Consider the following 11,510-nt stretch of genomic DNA (forward strand, 5'->3'; position numbering starts at 1 on the left):
CAACAGTTTCATTGTAGGCTCACTAACAGTATCTACCATGCCTCAGTGGGTTGCATTCTCCTGTGAGTCAGAAGGTTGTAGGTTCAAGCTCCATTTGAGACTCGCGCCGACACTCCGGTGCAGTGACACAGGGAGCGCCGACACTCCGGTGCAGTGACACAGGGAGCGTTGAACAGAGGTGCCGTCTTTCAGCTGAGACATTAAACCAAAGCCCTGTCTGCCCTCTCAGGTGTACGTAAAAGATGCTATGCTACTATTTCAAAGAACAGTTAATGTTTCAGGTCAATGACCTTTCATCAGAATGTTAACTGATTCACCACAGATGCTGCCTGACCTGTTGGGTATTTCTGGTATTTTCTATTTTAATTTTAGATTTCCAAGGCTCGTTGTGTTTTGCTTTTGCCTGAATGAACATTATGGCTTTGATTATTTTATTTCCTTTCACTGCCCAACTTAATGACCGAGAAAGCAATTAAATAACCATAAATCCTGTTATTAATTGGCAGTGACAAGGTGGTATCAGCTGATAACAATTTTTTTATTAATAGCACCGAGATTTAAATAGATTACTATGCATAACGTTTGATTTATTTACATTTCATCACATGTACGAGCTGCACTGAAATGGTGCTCGAATTGGTGGCACTATTAGCAAAAGTTAAACTTGCAATTCACATATGATTATGCATCAGTATTAAGATGTGATATCAACCAAGACATCACATGTAACTGCGCCTGGTATATTTATACTATTTAAATAAATCTAATCAGATTACGTAATTGGACTATCAGGTTCCAGCCATTAAGTAGATTGCACCTTGAGCAGGATCTTGTTTGGCCTTTTGACCCATTCTCAATGCCCAATCATTATTAACTGAATTTCAGCTTTCTTTGCTTCGTGCTCCAATTCATTATTTTACAGGAAAACTAACAATGAATCAAAAAAAAAATCTTCAGTAGTAGAACAACCCAACATCCAACAGTAGAAATAGCCCACATGTATCCTTTATGTCAAAGAAGAACTTGCAATTATAAATCATCTTTCACTAACTCAGGACTTTTAAAAATATTATTTCACAGGATTTATTGACCATCCCTAATTGCCCTTGAGAAAGTGGTGGTGAGCTGCCTCCTTGAACCACTGCAATCTATGTAGTGTAGGTACACCCACAGTGCTGTTAGGGAGGGATTTCCAGGATTTTGACCCAGCAACAGTGAAGGAATGGCGATATAGTTCCAACTCAGGATTAGGAATAGGCACCAACATGTTGCAGCACGGATATTTGACAAAATGATTGAGTCAGCCACAGACATGGGGGCAATTAATCTGGTCATCTTAATGCCATCAAAACACAGTCCAATTTAAAACACATTTCTCCCTATCTACTGAGTACCTGGCATTGCTTTTGCTTCCACACGTAGTCAATGTCTACCCACACACTTGATGTAGCGATGCGGAGAATCTGGATAGATGTCCATTTGTCAGGTGTGATCTTGATCTCTTTCTCTCCCTTTCTGTGTCAGTCCCTATCCCCTGTGTCCATTTCTCTTCCCTCTCTCTCTTCCGTGTCCATCCATCTCCCCTCTCTCCTCCGTATCCATCCGTTTCCCCTCTCTTTCTCCCCACCCACCCTCTCTCTCTCCGTCTCTCACTCTTTCTCCCATCTCTCCCCCTTCTCCCTCTCTACAATTGCAGAGAGCGGGAACTCGCCCCAGAGCTGCTTTGTGATTGGTCAGTTTAAAAAAAAAACATTCACAGCCATCAGTTTCATAGCTGACAGGTGCTGGGAGCGGAAGCAGCAGCTTTTGAACTCAGGGAAAGTTCGGGGGTTCTGGCGGGCTTTTTAAAAAAAGAAATTGGAACCCGCCAGAAAAACTCCAACTTTGAGTTCGGAAGCCGCTGTGAAACTGATGGCTGTGAATTTTTTTGAAGTCAGACTGCTTTGGGTGAAGAAGTCAATGGGAAGTTTCTCATCCCTGAAATTACCAGTCACGGATCTCAAAATCTTTATCACAGACACTGGTGTTTGTGTACGGAAACACTGTCGACCCCTGGTCAGGATGATGTGTGGCTTGGAGAGGCACTTGCAGGTGGTGGTGTTCCCATGCATCTGCTGCCCTTGTCCTTCTAGGTGGTGAAGGTCGCAGGTTTGGAAATTGCTGTCAAAGGCGCCTTGGTGAGTTGCTGCAGTGCACTGTCTAGATGTTACACACTACTGCCACTATGCGTGGTGGCGTAGGGAGTGAATGTTGAAGGTAGTGGATGGGGTGCCAATCAAGCGGTCTGTTTTGGCCCGGCTGGTGTCGAGTCTCTTGAGTGTTGTTGGAGCTCGTCCAGGCTGTGGAGAGCATTCCATCACACACCTGACTTGTGCCTTGTAGATGGTGGACAGGCTTTGGGGAGTCAGAAGGCGAGTTACTCGCCGCAGAATTCCCAGCCTCTGACCTGCTCTTGTAGCCACAGTAATTGTATAGTTGCTTCAGTTCAGTTTCTGGTCAATCGTTAGCCCCAGGATGTTGATAGTGGGGGAATTCAGCGATCATAATGCCACTGAATGTCAAGGAGAAATGGATTCTCTCTTATTGGAGATGGTCATTGCCTGGCACTTGCATGGCATGAATGTAACTTGCCACTTATCATCCCAAGCCTGAATGTTGTCCAGCTCTTGCTGCATTTCTACATGGGCTGCTTCAGTATCTGAGGAGTTGTGAATAGTGCTGAACATTGTGCAATCATCAGAAAACATTCCCACTTCTGACCTTATGATGGAGAGAAAATCATTAATGAAGCAGCTGAAGATGGGTGGGCCTAGGACACTACCCTGAGGAACTCCTGCAGTGATGTCCCGGGACTGAGATGATTGACCTCCAACAACCACTACCATATTCCTTTGTGCTAGGTATGATTCCAACCAGTGGAGAGTTTTCCCCCAATTCCCACTGACTCCAGTTTTGCCAGGGCTCCTTGATGCCATACTCGGTCAAATGCTGCCTTGATGTCTAGGGCAATCACTCTCACCTCACCTCTTGAGTTCAGCTCTTTTGGCCATGTTTGGACCAAGGCTGCAACGAGGTCATCAGCTGAGTGGGCCCTGGCGGAACCCAAACTGAGTGTCAGTGAGCAGGTTATTGCTGAGTTAAGTGCTGCTGAAAGCACTGTCGATAACACCTTCCATCTCTTTGTTGATGATCGAGAGTAGACTGATGGGGCAGTATTTGACCAGGTTGGATTTGTCCTGCTTTTCGTGTACAGGACATACCTGGGAAATTTTCCACATTGTCGAGTAGATGCCAGTGTTGTAGCTGCACTGGAACAGCTTGGCTTGTGCACAGCCAGCTCTGGAGCACAGGTCTTCAGTACTATGCCGAAATGTTGTCAGGGCCCATAGCCTTTGCAGTATCCAGTACCATCAGCCATTTCTTGATATCACGTGGAATGAATCAAACTGGCTGAAGACTGGCATCTGTGATGCTGGGGACCTCAGGAGGAGGCCGAAATGGATCATCTACTTGGTACTTCTGGCTGAAGATGGGTGCGAATGCTTTAGCCTTGTCTTTTGCACTGATGTGCTGGGCTCCCCCATCATTGAGGATGGGGATATTTGTGGAGCCTCCTCCTCCTACTAGTTGTTTAATTGTCCACCACCATTCATGACTAAATGTGGCAGGACTGTAGAGCTTAGAGATCTGATCAGTTGGCTGTGGGATCACTTAGCTCTGTCGCAAGTTGCTTCTGTTTGGCATGCATGTAGTCATACGTTGTAGCTTCACCAGGTTGACACCTCATTTTTAGGTATGCTTGCTGCTGCTCCTGGCATGCCCTCCTCCATTCTTCATTGAACCAGGGTTGGTCCTTTGGCATGATGGTAATGGTAGAGTGGTGGATATGCCAGGCCATGAGGTTACAGATTGTGGTTGAATGCAATTCTGCTGCTGCTGATCGCCCACAGTGCCTCATGAAAGCCCAGTTTTGAGTTACAACATCTGTTCGAAATCTATCCCAGTTAGCACGGTGGGAGTGCCACAAAAGACGATGGAGGGTATCCTCAATGTGAAGGTGGGACTTTGTCTTCACAAGGACTGTGCGGTGGTGACTCCTACCACTACTGTCGTGGACAGATGCGTTTGTGACAGGTGGATTGGTGAGGACGAGGTCAAGTATGTTTTTCCCTCTTGTTGGTTCCGTCGCGACCTGACACATACCCAGTCTAGCAGCTATGTCCTTTAGGACTCGGCCAGCTCGGTCAGTAGTGGTGCTACCAAACCACTCTTGATGATGGACTTTGAAGTCCCCCACCCAGAGTACATTCTGTGCTTCCTCCAGGTGGTGATCAACATGGAGGAGTACTGATTCATCAGCTGAGGGAGGGCGGTAGGTGGTAATCAGCAGGTTTCCTTGCCCATGTTTGACCTGATGCCATGAGACGTCATGGGGTCCAGAGTCGATGTTGAGGTCTCCCAGCGCAACTCACTCCCAACTGTATACCACTGTGCTGCCACCTTTGCTGGGTCTGTCCTGCTGATGGGAAAGGACATACCCAGGGATGGTGATGGCAGTGTCCGGGACATTGTAAGGTATGATTTCGTGAGTATGACTATGTCAGGCTGCTGCTTGACTAGTCTGTGGGACAGCTCTCCCAATTTTGGCACAAGCCCCCAGCTGTTAGTAAGGAGGACTTTGCAGGGTCAACAGGGCTGGATGTTGTTTCTGGTGCCAAAGTCGATACCGGGTGGTCTGTCCAGTTTCATTCCTTTTAGACTTTTCTCTAGCTGTTTGATGCAACTGAGTGGCTTGATTGGTCATTTCAGAGGGCAATTAAGAGTCAACCACGTTTCTGTGGGTCTGGAGTCACACATAGGCCAGACCAGGTCAGGATGGCAGATTTCCTTTCCTAAAGGACATTAGTGAACCAGATGGGTTTTTATGACAATTGACAACGGTTTCATGGTTACCATTACTGAGAGTAGCTTTTTAATTCCAGATTTATTAATTGAATTTAAATTCCACTATGCCATGGTGGGATTTGAACCCATGTCCCTAGAGCATTAGCCTGGGCCTCTAGATTGCTAGCCTAATGGCATTACCACTAGCCAACATTTTACTGAAACAGCTGACAGGGTCTCGATTTAGAGTCTCACCTGAAAGACAGCACCTGCAGAAGTTCAGCACTCCTTGCTGACTATTTCTTTTTTTCTCTCTAAACTAAAGCATTGGTTTAAACTAGAAGCATTGTGAACTGTGAGGAGGATAGTACAGATCTTCAAAAGAACATAGACAAATTGGTGGAATGGACAGACAGGTAGCAGATGAAGTTCAATGCAGAGAAATATGAAGGAAGAACATGGAGACAATATAAAATAAACGGTAGAATTCTAAAGGGGGTGCAGGAGCAGAGCGACCTGGGTGTATATGTGCAGAAGTCATTGAAGGTTGAGAGTTCGGCTTATAAAACATACAGTGTCCGGGGCTTTATTAATAGGGGCATAGCAAGGAGGTTATGTTGAATTTGTATAAGGCACTAGTTCGGCCTCAGCTGGAGTATTGCGTTCAGTGCTGGGGACTGTGCTTTAGGAAGGATGTGAAGGTGTTAGAGAGGGTACAGAAAAGATTCACGAGAATGATTCCAGGGATGAGGAACTTCAGATATGAAAATAGATTGCAGAAGTTGGGACTGTTTTCCTTGAAGAGAAGGGTGAGAGGAGATTTGATAGAGGTATTCAAAATCATGAGGGATCTGGCCAGAGTAGATAGGGGGAAACTGTTTCCACTCATGAAAGGATTGAGAACGAGAGGGCACAGATTTAAAATAATTGGCAAAAGAAGCAAAAGTGACATAAGAAAAAACTTTTTCATGCAGCGAGTGGTTAAGGTCTGGAATGCGCTTCCTGAGAACATGGTGGAGCCAGGTTCAAGTGAAGCATTCAAAAGGGAATGTTACAGTTATATGAAAAGGAAGAATGTGCAGGGGAGAAGGTCGGGGAGTGGCACTATGTGAAATGCTTATTAGGATAGCCGGTGCAGACATGAAGGGTCTTCTTCTGTGCTGTAAAAATTCTATATATTCTGTGATTCTGTGACTTATTGACTGGTCTAACAAACTGTGACATTTGCATGTTTAACACCTGGACTGGTGAGGAGATGGTAAACTAGATGATATGCTGTTAAGGAGAGCAGATGTGCAATTAAAAATATAATGTATTGTTCTTCTGCTGAGTGTAGATATGTATCCCTTTTAAGATGCATTGCTTTGCATCCTTGAAATATAGGCTTGCGTCAGTCACTGGCTTTGCTATGGGATACTTAACTAAGAAGCTACAAAGACTCTGACTATTATTAAGCATGATGCAGAGATTTCCAGGCAACAGTGTGTGGTATTTGAAATGTGATGCTGAGAGTAATGACATGTGTTTTAAAAACAAATTAACATTCTGTTGCACTGTTCCTGGTTAAGTCAGAGGACGTGCAGTTTTATAAGAACAGGAGAATTACACAATGTGAAATAGAATGCAAGTGTACATCCATTTAATCTTGGGATTCACAGTGGGATTCAGTCACTGTTGGAGTTCAATGGTATGTGGAGGAGAAACATGGTGTGGAGGAGGGGTAGACGGACAATTATCCCCCCCACCATCCCACTGCTTTTGAGAATCATCCCACATCACAAACTGCCAGGCTGAGAAGTTACACTTCTAAATACAACACAAGACAGCTTCCACCTAGTGCCTAAATACAGAATTGAAAAATGCACAATTAAGCTCAGACTTGGTTTTCCCCCAAACACAACTGAAAAAAGATTAAAAACCAACAATTTCAGGACTTGTGAAACACAGCTTTACGTTAAAAGGAAGACAGAGAACCCCAATGAACTGCCTTACTTAATCCTAGATGGTATAAAGGGAGAAAGGTGCATGTTCATCACTGTTATTCAGTTTGCTCTTGCTTTTAAACTATGCAAACTTATATGTTTTAAACCTACTGGTTTGAGGTAGTTTGTCAGTGTTGAAATGCCCTCCATCTAATCTTGCAATATGCACCGCTGTTCCACTGCTCTTACACATGTTTCTGGAGGAGGTGGAGTTTCACACAAAACATATACCTTCAGACATAAAAACAAAGTTCTGGAAATACTCAGCAGGACTGGCAGCATCAGTGGAGAGAGAAACAGAGTCAATGTTTCAGGTCAGTGACCTTTCATCAGAACTGGCAAAGGTTAGAAATGGAATAAGCTTTGAGCAACTGAAGGGGGAGGGGGGGGGGAGGGGGAGAACAACTAAAGGGAACTTACTTTCAGACTGCATCTATGAAGCAGTTTTAAAACGAGGGGTGGCGTGATAATGGTGAGTTGTGTCCTTTTGCAACAGTTAGCTCGCTGAGGTAACTCAAAGGAGCCAGTACCCATTTCAAACTGTGTACCTTACACTTGGTTGGGCTACGATAAACAACGCAACGAGATTGTGCTCTTAATTTCCTCAAGTTCAACAAAAAGTAACAAACAAGCTTAATCTGCATAATCAATGGCACTGTGGTTGTGTAATGGAGCAGCAGACAATGCCAGGGATCGTGGGGGAACAAGTTAGACTCCTGCCTCAAGCATTTCTGAGGTGAAGGATATACAAAAACAGGAGGGGCTTACCAGACTATTGTATGTAACAGCAATCCAAAACAACAATCCCAACAGAGAGTGCGATTACTGGGCTAGTAATCCAGAAAACGTGAATTCAAATCTCACTGTGGCAGTTTGAATTCAATTTAGAATATCTGGAAATATAAGAAGCTGGCATCAATAAAAATGATTATTAAATGCCAGATTGTCAAAAAAAACCCAACTGGTTCACTTTAGGGAAGGAAATCTGCCGTCCTTATCTAGGATGGCCTATATTGATCTCCAGTCCCACACCGACTGCCCTCTGATGTGCCTAGCAAGGCACTCAGATGCGTGAAGGCACCAATGACAAGTAGGGATGGGCCATAACCACAGGCTTTGTCAGTGATGCCCACATCCTGAGAATGAACTTAAAAAAAAGATGTATGGGCCAGAGGAGAATCTGTGGATGGAGTACAGTCTTCATGTTCAAAGCTCCAACTGTATCACACAGGAGCAGGTCAGTCAACCCCTCAAGCCTCTCCCACCACTCAATTAGATCATGGCTGATCTGTATCTTAACTGCATCTACCCACCTTGGTTCCATGAAATAACCTTGCCTGACAAAAGTGTACCCAAAAGGTATAAAAACTTCATACAGATGCAAATCATATTATTTTCCTTTGAGCAACTAGAAACACTTTGCACCTTTACGTGAAGATCTGAAGACAAAAATAAGACATGACAGGTAAACTACATTTCTTTTTAATCCACAGAACAGATATTGCTATTAATTTCACCAGCACAGTGCTTAAATTATTGCCATAAATACATTCCCATCATAAACTAAAGTGATACTGTATACATGGAGAAGCGACCAATGTGACTTAAATGATATAAACCATAGTGAATCAGACCAAAAAATGCATGTGACATCAGGACAAAAGCCTTGCGCGCATTCCCTCCTTTTCTGAAGATACCCCCTTTCAAATCACAAAGCCTTTCTATTAGGTGAACAGAAATTACATTGACCATAATGAGCCATATAGTAGGATGCAAATAAATGATTTTTTCCTTCCACTTGTACCTTTCTAAAGTCATCCCATGAACACACAATACAAACTTGTGGTCATATCCCAATACTGATTTCCTACTCTACCAGAAATTCTCTTGCTTTTCCTCAGCAGCAAAAGCAACTTGATTATCTTAAATTAGCATGAAAAAAAACACAAGCAAAATATTTACCTAAGGTTCACACTGTCCTGAGGATTACTCGCAATGATAGAAAAAGTAACTGATGCTCCACATTGACATGTACACAACAAGGCAAGTTTAAATCATGCCAGTGTTTTGAAAAGTTATGAAATCTATACTTCCCGTAATAAAATGGCAACTTACAGGGAATCTTTTGAAAAGCTCTCAACCACACAACATTTACACTTTGCTAGGATCAAGCACCTGCAAGTACTGATTAAACATTGAGGAGATTTCTTCCACACAAAACTGTCAGGCTAAGAGGAGATTTCTTCCACACAAAACTGTCAGGCTAAATTCATTAGTAACAGTAATGTCAGAACTTTGAGGGGTGTTGTGGACATTCATCCATTTCACTTTTTTGCAATTGGAGTTCAATTTGATAAACTACCTCGTAAATGGACAATGATTGAGAATAAGATGAAACTGTCAAAATATTCTGAAATCTAAGGCATCTCAGGTGCATTTTTCTTCCCTAATTTTCTGAGGACATTGACTCTTCTACTGGGATTCAGCTCCATTGATACCCTCTAACACCTCACTGTTTTTCATACGTGAGCCCAGTTGAGTGGATGCAGGCTAATAAACAGCACAGGGCGTCACAGCTAAGGCTGACACCCACTTGCAGCAGGGGCTCCTGGAATAGCAATCAGGGATGGGAACCTCAGCCCATCTACCTCTCCCTCGCCCCAGCTGAGGTCTGCCAACATAACACACACTGGGAATTGAACCTGGAGCTTTCCTGGTTTACGTTACTCAACTCTCCGTTGCTCCAAGACAAAAACGGCAGCCAGAAGGATTCATACCTAAAATTCAGGTTTTACAACTTATTCCTTTGGTGTTGACAAGACAATTTTCAAGAATATCACTGTAAGCTCCACACCTGAAGGATAAATAAGGCCAGTGGTTCAAGTATTTACTACAAAACACACACACACACATGTACATAGACAGATTTAGTTAGTATGGCTTTTGGGGAAAAAAAGCTAAAATTAAAACATGGGAAAAGATCTATTTGACTTATGACCAAAGGTAGTCTCCATGAATGGGAAGCGCTTGAAGTCAGAGAGAAAATCAAGTCCGGCATTGATATGATGGCTTTTGTGAAGAGCATTGGCTATATTAATTTCTGATGTTTCCTTACTGCAACACACTATATTTTATTTTCACTGTGGGTAAAGAGATTACGTTATTGAGCACACTATCAGTGTGGTCCCAGCCTAAGCTGTTAACAAGTGTAGTCAGAGCCGTGTCATCAACAATCCACTCCCCACCACCTCTGAATTTGCAGATTTTTCTTTTTTTAAAAAACACTTCCTGAAAGTGTTTCATTGTACAATGTTTCAGTGGCTCCAAGCCTTGTGAATCAACCAGTTTGAGAAAAGGATTTCAGTTTCCTGCTGGAGACAATGATCAGGGATTGAAAACCTCAACACTTGCAAACTACAGCTCAACATATTCTTACTACCGATTACACTATCCTCGGATAGTTCCCAATTTTTGCCAGGGTTGCCATGAACTGGCAGCAAGAAACACGATAGGGGGAAAGGAATACTCAACTCTTGGAGAATTTGATCCAGGTCAGTCCTATGCTAGTCCATGTAACTGTATGCAAACACGTGCCTGGGAACAGACCATCTGGATTGACTGCCCTCACAATACAGCCTAGTTCTCAGGGGATCTGCAGGATAGGAACATAAGAAATGGGAGCAGGAGTAGACCATACAATCCCTCGAGCTTGCTCCATCATTCAATGTGATCATGGCTGACCTTCGGTTTCAACTCCACTTTCCCACCGGCTCCCCATATCCCTTGATTCCGAGAGACCAAGAACCTGTCTAACTCAGCCTTAAATATACTCAACAATGGAGCATCCACATCCCTCTGGGATAGAGGATTCCAAAGATTCACAACCCTTTGAGTGAAGACATTTTTCCTCAGCTCAGTCCTAAGGTATCAACCCCTTATCCTGAGACTGTGCCCCCGTGTTCTAGATTCCCAGGCAGGGGAAACAACCTCTCAATGTCTAACCTGTCAAACCCCTTCAGAATCTTGTACGTTTCAATGAGATCATCCCTCATTCTTCTAAACTTCAGAGAGTATAGGCCCAATTTACTCAGCCTCTCATCATAGGGCAACCCTCTCATCCCAGGACCTAATCTAGTGAACCTCAATGTACCAACCTCCAAAGCAATATACCCTTCCTTAGAAATGGAGACCAAAACTGTGCACATTACTCCAGGTGCAGTCTCAACAAAGCTCTGTACACTGTAGCAAGACTTCCTTATTCTACTTCAATCCCCTTGCAATAAAGCCCAACATGCCATTTGCCTTCCTAATTGCTTGCTATACCTGGATGCTAACTTTGTGTTCCCTGTACGAGTACACCCAAGTCTGTGAACATAAACATTTGCAGTTTTGCACCTCATAAAAAATATTCTGCTTTTCTATTCTTACTACCAAAGTGAATAACTGCACGCTACCCCACATTATACTCCATCTGTACCTTGTTGCCCACTCCCTTAACCTGTCTATATCTCTTTACAGCCTCTTTCTATCTACCTCATAGCTTACATTCCCACTTAGCTTTGTATTGTCAGAAAACTTAGGTACATTACTCTCAGTCTCTTTGTCCAAGTCATTAATATAAATTTTAAACAGCTGAGTGAGGGC

Source organism: Heterodontus francisci, chromosome 9 (assembly GCF_036365525.1).
Source record: "Heterodontus francisci isolate sHetFra1 chromosome 9, sHetFra1.hap1, whole genome shotgun sequence".
NCBI classification, from domain to species: Eukaryota; Metazoa; Chordata; class Chondrichthyes; order Heterodontiformes; family Heterodontidae; genus Heterodontus; species Heterodontus francisci.